This window comes from Lissotriton helveticus, chromosome 1_1 (assembly GCF_964261635.1).
Source record: "Lissotriton helveticus chromosome 1_1, aLisHel1.1, whole genome shotgun sequence".
NCBI classification, from domain to species: domain Eukaryota; kingdom Metazoa; phylum Chordata; class Amphibia; order Caudata; family Salamandridae; genus Lissotriton; species Lissotriton helveticus.
Genome location: NC_136057.1, coordinates 319,827,343 through 319,839,846, shown reverse-complemented (window position 1 = coordinate 319,839,846; position 12,504 = coordinate 319,827,343).

The window sequence follows — 12,504 nt, the reverse complement described above, 5'->3', positions numbered from 1 at the left end:
CAACTGGAAAATGATTGAAAATACGTTGCCCTTCTGGTCCTAAACAATTGTACAAAAGTGCCAACTTCCAAACTGGCTGAAATTTTGCCCCATCCTTTGTTATAGTATAGCTTGCAAACCCTTTGAACCATTACTTTCATTTTGTTCTTAGAACACCAGGTTCTGGTAAAAAATGTGTAGGGCAAGTTATATTTTGCATGCTATATATTGAACAATGCTCGACTTTTACAGAAATAATTTTCTGATAGTAGAATCAGTGTAAATTATAATGAGGTTAGCTTTCCATGCTTCTCTCCTACAAGCAATGTTCTACCAATAATGAGTATTTTAAAAATTACTCCCTGTCCTTCACTAATAGGAACTACTTTTAAAATGGGAATGCTGCGTTCTGCCAATGAAATGAATCTGTAGCATAGGCTCCACCTTCACAGCTGACGTGACAATCAGCAGACACCCAGAGCCGACAGAAGGAGCAACCTGAACAATGAGCGGAAGAGACCAGCTGAATTTTAAATTCAGGTAGCATATGCAGGCAGGCAAAGAAACTTGTGAGAGGCTCGAGCTGGTAAATAGGCAGACCATAGGCAGCAATTAGATGAGAGGCAAAGGCAGCGTGAGTAGGCCGCTTTCCGCTGTAGATTCGAATCAGCGCATGACAGGCACGAGCAAGTCTGAAGTGTATAGAGGTGAATAGGTGAAAGCGGAAGTCCAAGAAAAGTAATTAAAAGTCTTTACGTCCAATTTTGTTGAAAATCAACCTCACATGCACTTTAATTAAAGAAGAGTAGATTCCAGTTCTCACTCACCGTGATGGTGATCAAGAGTAGTGCAGTTGACTGTGCTGTCAGAGCACAATCGTCGTCAATTGTAGTGGGTTCTTCTGAGCTGTAGAGGATATGCAAACAGCTAAAGTACTTGAAGTTAATCCTTTATTTAAGACAGCACAACAAGCACTCTCAGCTCCCCAGCTCCAACCCACAGCTCCTGAGGTTCCAGTCGCAACTGTCAAACCTCCGAACCTTTCCACACAGAACCCCACAGGAATTCAAAACTTAACATTCCAAATATCAATGAAAATTAAGAACACAACAATTAATTACTTTGACTGATTTAAGGACAGATAAACTAATTTCAAACAGATGATCAAAGAGTAGGGCTCATTTCAAGAGAATTGGATTTTCAACATATCTGGACTAATTTCAATACACAAAGTAATGATCAGCTCTCAATATTCTTAGTGTCTCCATCGCTCTCTATTAGTCTTCTCATAGCCCACCCTCAAGCATACCTTATTCTAACTTCTCACCAAGCCTACCACAAACTACTTTTCTTTTTATCGTTTTTCCCTTAGACCGTCTCCTCTCTCGTTCCGTCCCATTTCTATGCTTAAACGTGCCTCTCACCTTTTCTTGTCCATCTTTTATGCTTGCAAATTCTCACACTAGCTTGATTTCTGTCCCCGTTAATTTCTGTGCTTATACAAGCCTCCCTATATTCTTGGCCTTCTCAGTTCTGCCAACCAATCACCTCTTCTTCATCATATTAACCCTTGATCCTACAGCCAATCTGCTCCGTGGGATTCTAGTCAGAGGCCTAATCATTATTGAGTGAAGATAACGCACCTGTTGCTTGTTTCTTTAATTGAGGTCACATGTGAATGTTAAAACCTGAAAGCTATGCAGAACAAATTGTTCCCAATGATTGAGTTCATGATTAAATACGTTTATTACATTAAGTCGGTCTAGCTCCATGTTCAATTCTTTTTCTGCTGTCTCCCTCACTTATCATGTAACGTTTTCTCATTTTTTTCCTAATTTTCATATAATTTCCATTGGTCTGAGAGCACCTATTGGCAACATGGATTTCCTGAATTTATAATGATTGCTTTTGACTGACAAGATTGTACGGGTCTTGCGGGCTACTATGAAGGAGTTGTCATTCCCTAAATCCAAAGGACATTTTCTGTTACACTCTGGGATCCATCTCAGTTATACCGCCATATGCATACCTTTGTATAATATGTTTTATGCATTCCGATTACAGTAGCGGCCACCTCTTGTTTCTTGTTTCATTTATTTACCAACTGGGGTGAAAAAGTTCTTGAGAGCTATGCATCTCTATATGTCCTAATTTGGACAAATGTAATTGATTTACGTCTGCATATATGCTGTTTCATCTTTTTTTCACACATGCCCTTCTTTCTAGACTTTTTTGTTGCATTTCATGGTTTGAAGACATAGGAGTGAAACAAAGGTTTTATGCCTTTTATTGTATAGGGACACTTGCATTGATCATATGACACATCATGTTATTTCTCAATGTTTATTAATTAATTTATGAGGCTGAGTTCATGTACAGGTTGATAATATTGAATGTATTATGATTATGATTTTTTTTTCATGCATCTATTTGGCATGTTTTGGTGTTCCTGTAGATGGAAAGATTTTTATTATGTGATAAGCATTTCCAAATGAAGTTGGGGAATCCTATTTCATGTTTTATGATGATGCAATTAATTGTTTGGGATACTATTGCAATTGCTGACCGGATGTGGAGTAACTCTTTCATTTCTGATCCTTTGGGTTTGTTAGTTTTCTCTCTGAGTGGTGGAGCACTGCACCTTGACGAAGGCCCTGTTGAGAGCTGAAACACATTGGTCCACTTGTGGACAAACAAATAATAGCCTGAATCATCTAATCCATGGAGTGACCGTCTTTTTCTTTTGTCATTAAGAATTGAAATTGAGGGCCTCTTTTATGAGGAATTGGCGTAGGGAAGTGCTGCAAGTCTTCTTATTGCACTGCCCTACTCCAATGTGAAAGGGCAGAAATGCACCATATTTATGAAATACGGTGCATTCTTGTCCTTTCTCCCTGCGCTAGCGCACAATTTGCTGCCTAGCATAAACATAGGAATCCTTGCACAGTGGTGCATGGGTGCCTAGTTGCACGCAGGATTGTTTTTGTGCAGGATGGGGCACCTTCCTGTACAAAAACAATCTTGAGAGGTGTTTTCCTCCTTGCATGTGTGCTGCAGAAGGCAGCACTCATGGAAGGAGGAGAAAACAAGGAGAAAAAAATATTTCTGCTCATTCCACTTGCTCTGGGGAGGCGTAAGCTTTTGGCGCTGGCCCAGGTTTACGTGATTAAGTAAATCTAGGGAAGCGCCAAAATCTATTAGTTTTGCGTGGGAACCCCCACAACAACGTCCATGGAACACCTCTTTGACGCAGAGTAAGGCAGCGCAGCAGCTTGTGCTGCTTTGTCTTACTCCATATCTATCAGGCCATGCAAAGCCAAGCTAGGTGACTTTGAGTCGCCTCATAGATATGATTGAGAGGCTTTCACCTCTGAAGCATCAAAAAAAGTGGTGCTCCGGTTGCTCAAGCCTCTAATAAATAAGCCCCTGAGTGTATAAGTGGGGCCTTGCTCCCACTACTTCATGGCACCGGCACGTCGGTGGAAGTGGCCACCATTGCTGCAAGCACTTGTATGAGGATATATATATTTAATTTATATTACTTGCTAAAACTATATATCCCACTTTATATTTTTACTTTTATTATTTGCATTTTTGTATTTTAAATGCATTTTATATTATGGTATAAATATTAATTTTTCAATATACTTGAGTTATTTTTGTCAATATTCTTCTCTACTATTTTTTGACTCAATATTCTGGTAGTTTACATAGGATGTGCCTGATTTTCAAAGATAAACTTACACTTTAAAGTAAAGTTACACTTTTTGACTATTTGATATTCAAAAACTAAGCACAGAGTTTTGCGACTCTGCAATCCCTTAACTTATGTATGGGTAGTTCTCCGCAACCAGAGACACCGCAGTCGGGGCTGAGAACTCTGCACACATAAGTATAGATAGTGTGGAGTCTTAACTGTCTGCATGTAGTGTGTGAAATGCATTTTTTAGTATGCTTGGTATTACTGCAAAATTTACTACAAAGTGCAGTTTGAGAATCAGGCCCAAAGTATATAAACTCTATTATTTTTAGACAATGTTGTTGACATGATAATCTGGTACGTCGATATTGTTATTCTCGATATTCTGTCACACTGTCTCAAAAGTGCCACCATGGCAACGGCTGCTGTGAATGCACATAGATCACTGCTGAGATGCTGGTGAACTCAATATATGGCAGACTACGGTTATGTTATGTTATAGGTCATTTATATAGCGCACGTTCACCAAAAGGTCTCTTGGCGCTGGTATAGGAGCCGGCATCAGATCAATTATTTAGCTACTATATGCCAGAGAAAAGAGCCAAGTTTTCAGCATTCTTCTTAAGCTCGTGTCGTTGTCTGCTAGTCGAATTGCAGTGGGAAGTGACTTCTAGACCTGCGGACCTTGAACTGAAAAACGAAACCCTCCCAGTCTCTTTCGTTTGAACCTTAGGATCGTTAGAAGTTTTATTTGGGAAGACTTAAGATTGCGTTTCGGAAAATATTTTTTGATTTTGGTAGTTATGAACTTGGGCATTTGTTATGGAGAGCTTTCTGTCTGTGAGATTGGAGGATGTAATGTCCTCTGCCACGCTGACAAACGAAGGGCCCGATTAGGCCACTGCTCCGCCAAAGGTTGCCGCCCGCCAGATTACGACTTTGCAGTTGTCTGGCAGGCAGGCAGCATGTGAGACTGCGCTCCCTTTGAAAAAGGCACCGCAGTGGGGCCGCACTACAAGGTTCCAGCACGGCACGGACTCCAAAGTCCATGCCATGCAGGAACCTATGTGCATGCACACAGGGGGCACATGTAATGCCCCCCGTGTGTATTCACATGTGGTTAAGGTTAGCCCAGCGATCAATCACAGTGATGGGTAATGATGCATTAAGAGGGCATGTCACTACAAGAGCTTGGTAAATTATATTGGTGAGGCAGCAAACTTGGTACTACTAATTATGTCACCCACACAAGGTCAGTGATGAGGAAACATTGAAACTAGGTGGCCAACAGGCATACAGGGAAGGACAAAGGTGAAAGGATGCAGAATGCAGAATGCAAGATGGCAACCATGAGAAAGTGAGATGACCAATTGAAACGATAATGCTGAAGGAGAATGAAGCAGAGAGCTACACCTACTAATAGCAGGGAAGAGTACAAGGGGACTGAAAAAGAACAGAACAAAAAGATGCACCTTAAAATAACAGAGAAGACACAAATGGATCCTATTGCTCCATCTGCCGCTCAATGATTATGAAGACTATGCTTCCAGTCAACGATGCTAAAAGCTATGGTGTATTGTTTAGCATCATTCATTGGTGGTTGTACAGATTCAGACATGGAGGGGCTGATTCACAGAACTAACTTAAGACAAAATCCTAAACTTACTACTTTTGGTATTCACAGAAGTTAGGATTTTGTCTTAAGACAGACTTAAGACAGACTTAAGACAGAATCGTAACTTAAGTCTGTCTTAAGTCTGTCTTAAGACAAAATCCTAACTTCTGTGAATACCAAATGTAGTAAGTTTAGGATTTTGTCTTAAGTTAGTTCTGTGAATCGGGCCCAGAGTGTTGCAGAAGCCCATCTCTTACCAAATTGCTGATTGAGTTTTTCGGGCAGATCCCAAGCCTGTGTAATCATAAGGTAACACTGCCTCACACCGAGAAGGATGCTGGGTTGTTAAAATTGTCCCATTTATTAAAGGAACACTTCTGACCATGAGACAACAGTGGCAGCAAAGTTTCCTAAACACTAAAATGTCCTATTCAATAGATATTGGAACACTTTCACCCCATTCCTATATTTCTTTATCAGTACCGTCTTACAAAAACAGCTGCAACCCCCATGTATTAGAAACTGAAAAGTCTTAAATATCTTCCCAATACATATTCATAACTATTCTTTGGGACCACAACGCCCGTACCCTTAAATCTAATCCTTCCGAAAGACATTTCGTTCACCATCTTAGGTTCCTTATTAGGTCTCATTGACACATTTACTCTAGTTAACTTCACAGACATGCAGTGCTGGCTGCCGCCTATCTAAAGTGGTAGGGCGGGGTTGGGGGCTGGGGGTTGGAGAATAAAATAAGTCTAAAAAAACATACCTGCCACTCCAGTCCCTCTGACGTTGCTGGCCACCTCATCGCTCCTCTTGTCCGGCCTGGAAGTTGATGGGCCTCAAAGCACAGGCTCCCCACCCTATCCAGTTACTGCTCTCGTGATATAACAGCAGCACCAGGATTGGTTTGAGCGGCCTCGTTTGCTGCTCAGACAGCCCCTGGGAGCCTGTGGCTTATCTCCACATCGGCTGCGCAACACAGCTGGGTTGGAGAAACATAAGTGTGCATGTCGGTTTGGAGGGGCAAAACAGCTGGCCAAACTAGCATGCACACTTATAAATGCACATTACTCCTCCTCCATATCTGGCCTGCCCTATACTCATTGCTTGAACTCTGTCTCCATCGCGGCTCAGACAGCGATAAATAAAATGATAACAGCATTGTGTTATTACCATTTTATTTATCACCTCCTGGCTCTGGGCAGTGGGGCAGCTCTCCTGCGCAATTACGGAGGAGCCGTCCCTGCAGTCATGCCGGGTTCAATGGACCAGCCTGCCCAGGGCAGAGGGATTACCTACTTCAGATTCCCTTCACTTTAACCTCAACTTAATCTCTCACACCTAACTCACACTGGGGTGACATTGCTCAGCTGTCCACTAGGCTACACAGCAAACCAAACTTTGGGTTCACCCTTATGCTTATGTATTCTACATATTGTGGAGAAGTGTGGCTCAGGGGTTAGAGGCAGCAGACCCGGAAGCTGAGATCGGTCCTGGACCAGGGTTCAATTCCCCGCCTCGGCGGGGTTTTGGGCTAAAAATTCCACGGACTCGATAATTCTCGCCCCGGTGCCTCCTCGACTCACGGGTTCACACTCTGCGACTCTGGGCAATAGCTTGCTTAATCTCCACAACGGCCCCTCGCGGCGGGATGCCTGACTTTCACCTTGTGGATACCCTGCTATCTCACAGGGGAATACCAGGAAGGGTTCCCTAAGCAAGCGCCGGGAAACCCACTGCGGGTAGCTGTGCGCTATATAAGCTCAACTACATTTACATTTACATTGCAATACAGTCCTTTCCAGTATGAGTTTTCACAAACCTCACACTCTCAGGATAAAATTCCTGTGCCAAAAAGTGGTGGACTTGCAAGACATGGCGGATAAAAAGAGGGATATACAAGCCCATATGCCCACCTTTCATCCATCTGGTCAACAGGTGTGTGCTGTCCTAGACTGCCCTAAGTATTACAATTGAGAAGTGGCAAGTAGCATCCCTTCCCCATGTGCCCCATTCTTGCTGTGCACTTACAACAATAAGGTGGTAAACTGCGAAAAGGAGAGATGAGCAAAGAAAGAGGTTTGAAACGACCTAAAGAAAGAACACTCACAAGTCAAGGTCCTTAGGAACAGTAGATAACAAGACACTGACATAGAAGTTTAAGCAGAAGTAAGAGTGCAGCCACAGATAACAGTGAAGAAAAAAACTGTAATGTATATTTACCATAAAAATAGGATGTCTGCAAAATTAGGTTTTGCATTATTTGCTTGTTGAAATCTTGGCATTGATTTATGTATCCGCTTTAACCATATTAATGTCCCCAATGCTTGTTAAATTGTATTTAAACTAGAGCTAAACTAAATTCAGAGAATCAGCCAAAAAGAAAATTGCAACAAAACGCCATTGCTTGCTCAGCAAAACACATTGAAGAGTCATCTAAATACTCGTCTAAACACTCTATTGAGAATAATACATTGTTTGCAGTTTTCCTACTTAAAAGTCGTATCTTAGAACTCTGGATTTTAACTGACCTGAGCTGCAAATATGTGTATAGTAGTGACTGTGCTTGTTTTGTGTATGTGCTGGCCACTGGCCTCTGTGTTTTACGGACTAAGACTTATTTGTCATCATCAGATTTGACTCATTGCAAGACAGAGAAAGCACAAAAGACAGAAAGAAGAAACGAGGCAGAGAAAGGTAGGAAAACAGTGAGAAAGAGAGAAAGCAATGATAAAAAGTACAGAAGTATGATAAAGAGACAGGAAGTGTACTGTGGTAGAAATAAATGTGTGAGTTTGAGTTAAAACTAGGCAGCCTTGGTATAAGGCAACAACAGCATTCACCAGCACTAGCCACAGGCTCATAGGAACAGCTTTGGGCTACTTTACTTACATAATTTATACAAATTAGGCATTGGGTGACTTGAAAAAAAAGGAAAGATTCAACGACTCTGGATATGGATGTATGACGTTACCACGCATCCTTTTACAACGCCTACCTTTACCACGCAATTTTTACAACGCAGGATCCATTACAACGAAGTACTATTACAACGCATTTTTTTACATTGCATATACCTTTACAACGCATCCCATTACAACGTAAGTATTGGTAAGTATATGATATATTTTTTTTAATGTAATTAATTAAAAATAATATAATTTATTTTATTTTAATTTTAATTTATTTTTACCATGTACCCCTTAATTAAAATTATTAAAAATTATTTTTATTTTATTTTAATTTTAATTTATTTTTACCCTGTACCCCTGTACCACAAAACCCAAACCTAGCCCTGAAACCTAAAAATACCCCTTTACCCAAAAACCCAAACCTAGCCCTGAACCCTAAAAATATCCTTTTACCTCAAAACCCAAACCTAGCCCTGAACCCTAAAAATACCCCTTTACCCACAAACCCAAACCTAGCCCTGAACCCTAAAAATACCCCTTTACCCAAAAACCCAAACCTAGCCCTGAACCCTAAAAATACCCCTTTACCCAAAAACCCAAACCTAGCCCTGAACCCTAAAAATACCCCTTTACCCAAAAACCCACACCTAGCCCTGAACCCTAAAAATACTCTTTTACCCAAAAACCCAAACCTAGCCCTGAACCCTAAAAATACCCCTTTACCCAAAAACCCAAACCTAGCCCTGAACCCTAAAAATACCCTTTTACCCAAAAACCCAAACCTAGCCCTGAACCCTAAAAATAGCCCTTTACCCAAAAACCCAAACCTAGCCCTGAACCCTAAAAATACCCTTTTACCCAAAAACTCAAACCTAGCCCTGAACCCTAAAAATACCCCTTTACCCAAAAACCCAAACCTAGCCCTTAAAACTTAAAATACCCCGTACCCAAAAAATGCGTTGTAAAGTACATGCGTTGTAAAAGTACTTGCGTTGTAATAGTATCCGTTGTAAAAGTATGCGTTGTAAAAGTTTTTGCGTTGTAAAAAATCCATGATAATGGTTTTGCGTTGTAAAAAATGCGTGGTAAAGGTTACATACCCTGGATATCTATAGTGCTCTATGGACTGGACGGATTTGATCTAGAAGAAGAAACGGAGCGGGGAAGTACCATGTCAACACAGCTACCCATCCCTGCCTCTTTCCATCTTCTGGACCTCTTTGTTCAAAATCTAAAATGATGGTAATTATTTGTTTTCTAACCAGTGGCGAAGTCACGTGGCTGCTTACCCCCTCACAAAGCTTGTCTATGGGTCAGCTCCTGGCTAGTATCACGGATGGTGGGAGATGCCCTACCTGAGCATTGGTGTCCCCCTTTTAATCCAGCTTTAGTAGCTCCCTAGGCAATTGTACTAGAAAGAAAGGTGAACTAAAATTGCTTGATTGTGCAAGAAATAACATCAATATATAGAATTATAGATGGCTGCAGTGAATTATGGGGATCATTTTTGCCGAGGAGTTCTGTGTGACATCAAATAGACAGCGAGTGTGAAGCTCGACTTGTCTATGATGTCACCCAGAACCCCGAGGTGAAAAACATCTCTGTAATTTGTGCTTGAAAAGCTTTATTAGCAACTTATTAATACATAAAGACATCAGCAATATATAGAAGGAAAAAAATAAATCAAGTATAACAATATAACAGAGGAAATGGCCGACATCTGTAAGGAAAGAGTAAAAGCAATCTGTGGAATTTATATAAGGTGGGGTCATGAAAATAGGGAAGGGAAGGAAGAAGAAAGGTAAGAAGAGGAGGTGAGGGAATATTGATACTATGCTATAAAGGAATAAAACAGAGAAAAGCATACTAGATTACATACTATAAATGGCTAAATATAACATTGTCTATTGAGTACATATATATTTTATCTTAACCGGGTAGATAATGAAGAACAGAGATAAAATCTTTCAAGGGGGTTTGAAATATTCAGAGGTTATATAGTATAGTTTTTAAAAACAATTTGATCTAAATAGGTGGCATTAATGATTGGTTTTCAAGAAGAGGTGAAAGCAACATCCAATCTATCTATCCTGCTACAACACCATCCGCATGCTCTGCAGGATCTACAAGTGGATCCCGACCGAAACAAGAAGAACGGTGACACAGGCCCTCGTCAGCAGCAGACTGGACTATGGGAACGCACTCTACGCAGGAATCCCAGCCAAACACCTATGACGACTACAACGCATCCAAAACGCCTCCGCCCGTCAACGTCCCCCGCCACAATCACATCACCCCCCACCTGAGAGTCTTACACTGTTCCCCGTCGACAAGAGGATCACCTTCAAGCTCCTCACCCACGCACACAAAGCACTCCACAACGCCGGATCAGCCTACTTGAACAGCCGACTCAGCTTCCACACCCCCACCCGCCAGCTCCACTCCTCCAGCCTCACCCTCGCCGCTGTCCCCCGCATCCAACGGATGACCTCCGGTGGCAGATCCTTCTCCTACCTCGGCGCCAAGACCTGGAACACTCTCCGGACCCACATACCGCAGACCCAAGACCTACTCACCTTCAGAAGGATCCTCAAGACCTGGCTCTTTGAACAGTAGCAGCACCACCCCTCCCCTCATTGCCTTGGGACCCTCATGGGTAAGTAGCGTGCTTTACAAGTACTCTGATTGATTGATTGATTGATTGATTGATTGATTGATTGATTGATCTATGGAAATGACCGTGGGTATTCCACCAATGTTGTATGGAAAGTTTTGAGAGGTTTTTCCAGTTGAAGGAAATGTTTCGAAAGGCTAGAGCCAGCATTAGGTCAAAGAGACCATGGCCGTGTGGAGGAAGATCTAAAGAGTCAGAAAGGCTTCCAGAAAAGAGGAGAGGTATAGAATAAGGAATGGAAATTGAAAACAGATGAGAGACATAAGACCAAACCTTTCCCCAAAATTTGGAAACTGTAGGACAGAGAAAGAAAAGATGAAGGAGATCAGCATTAGGAGAACCGTAAGTCCAACAGTTAGAGTCAGCAGAGGAAGAAAAGGGTGCTAAGGAAGCAGGGGAGAAATAAAGTCTGGGGTAAAAGAAGAATAAAGATTGGGTTCGGGAAGCAGAGCGAGAGATTTTTAAAGATCTAGACCAAAGTTTATCCCAAAAGATGATAGACCATTTGCATCCTAAATCCAATTTCCAATAAAGTTCCAATTTAGATTTAGTGCCATCTGGATTGGGGGCTAAAAAGAATTTGTGTATAAGAGAGGATTTAGGGAGAGTAAGAAGTATTTTAAGAAGAGGATTTTGGGCATCAGATAAAGATAAAGAGGGAAGGGAATAGTATACATCAAGAATAATCGTCATTAGAGTGGCAAACTTCTGTAAAAAGGACCAAGGGCAATGGAATAAAGACTGAAATTGGTGAAAGGATCAGGGTGAAACTCCATCAAAAAGCTGTTCAACCCATAAAATACCTTTTAGTCGCCAAGCGTTCCAAAAAATGGGTCTGTTGTTGAGAAGGATAAGCACATTGGGCCCGATTCACAGAACTAACTTAAGACAAAATCCTAAACTTACTAATTTTGGGATTCACAGAAGTTAGGATTTTGTCTTAAGACAGACTTAAGACAGACTTAAGACAGACTTAAGTTAGGATTCTGTCTTAAGTCTGTCTTAAGTCTGTCTTAAGACAAAATCCTAACTTCTGTGAATACCAAAAGTAGTAAGTTTAGGAATTTGTCTTAAGTTAGTTCTGTGAATCGGGCCCATTGTGCCAAATAGGAGAGTCTAAGAAAGATTCACGGGAAATGTTAGTGGAGTGAACCAAAGGTTTCAAGAGGGAACAAGTATGTTTAAGAAGTTTTGGCAGAAAAACGTATCACTTCTTTGAAGGAAAAGGGTAATAATAAGATTTGTTCATTGTATAGCCATAGAGGAGTAAAGGGAGAGGGGTCTGATATAAGCCATCTTGAGGCATGACGCAAGGAGAAGTTTACACCTCCATTAGATTTTGTATTCCGAAGAGAAGATAAAGCAATTCTGGATTTTTTATTCTTCCAGGGGAGTCTAGAAAGGCACAAATCAATATGTTTAAAGTAGATATAGGGCATGTGAGCGGGGAGCTTGGAGAGAATATAAATTAAAATTGGGGCAATCATCATCTTAATCAAATCCAACCGGCCCCACCAAGAAAGAAAAAGAGGGTTCGAACAGGAGAATGATTTCTCAATTTGAGATAGAGCTGCAGACATATTCAGTTTATTGGAAGAGGTAATGGAACAGGAAAACC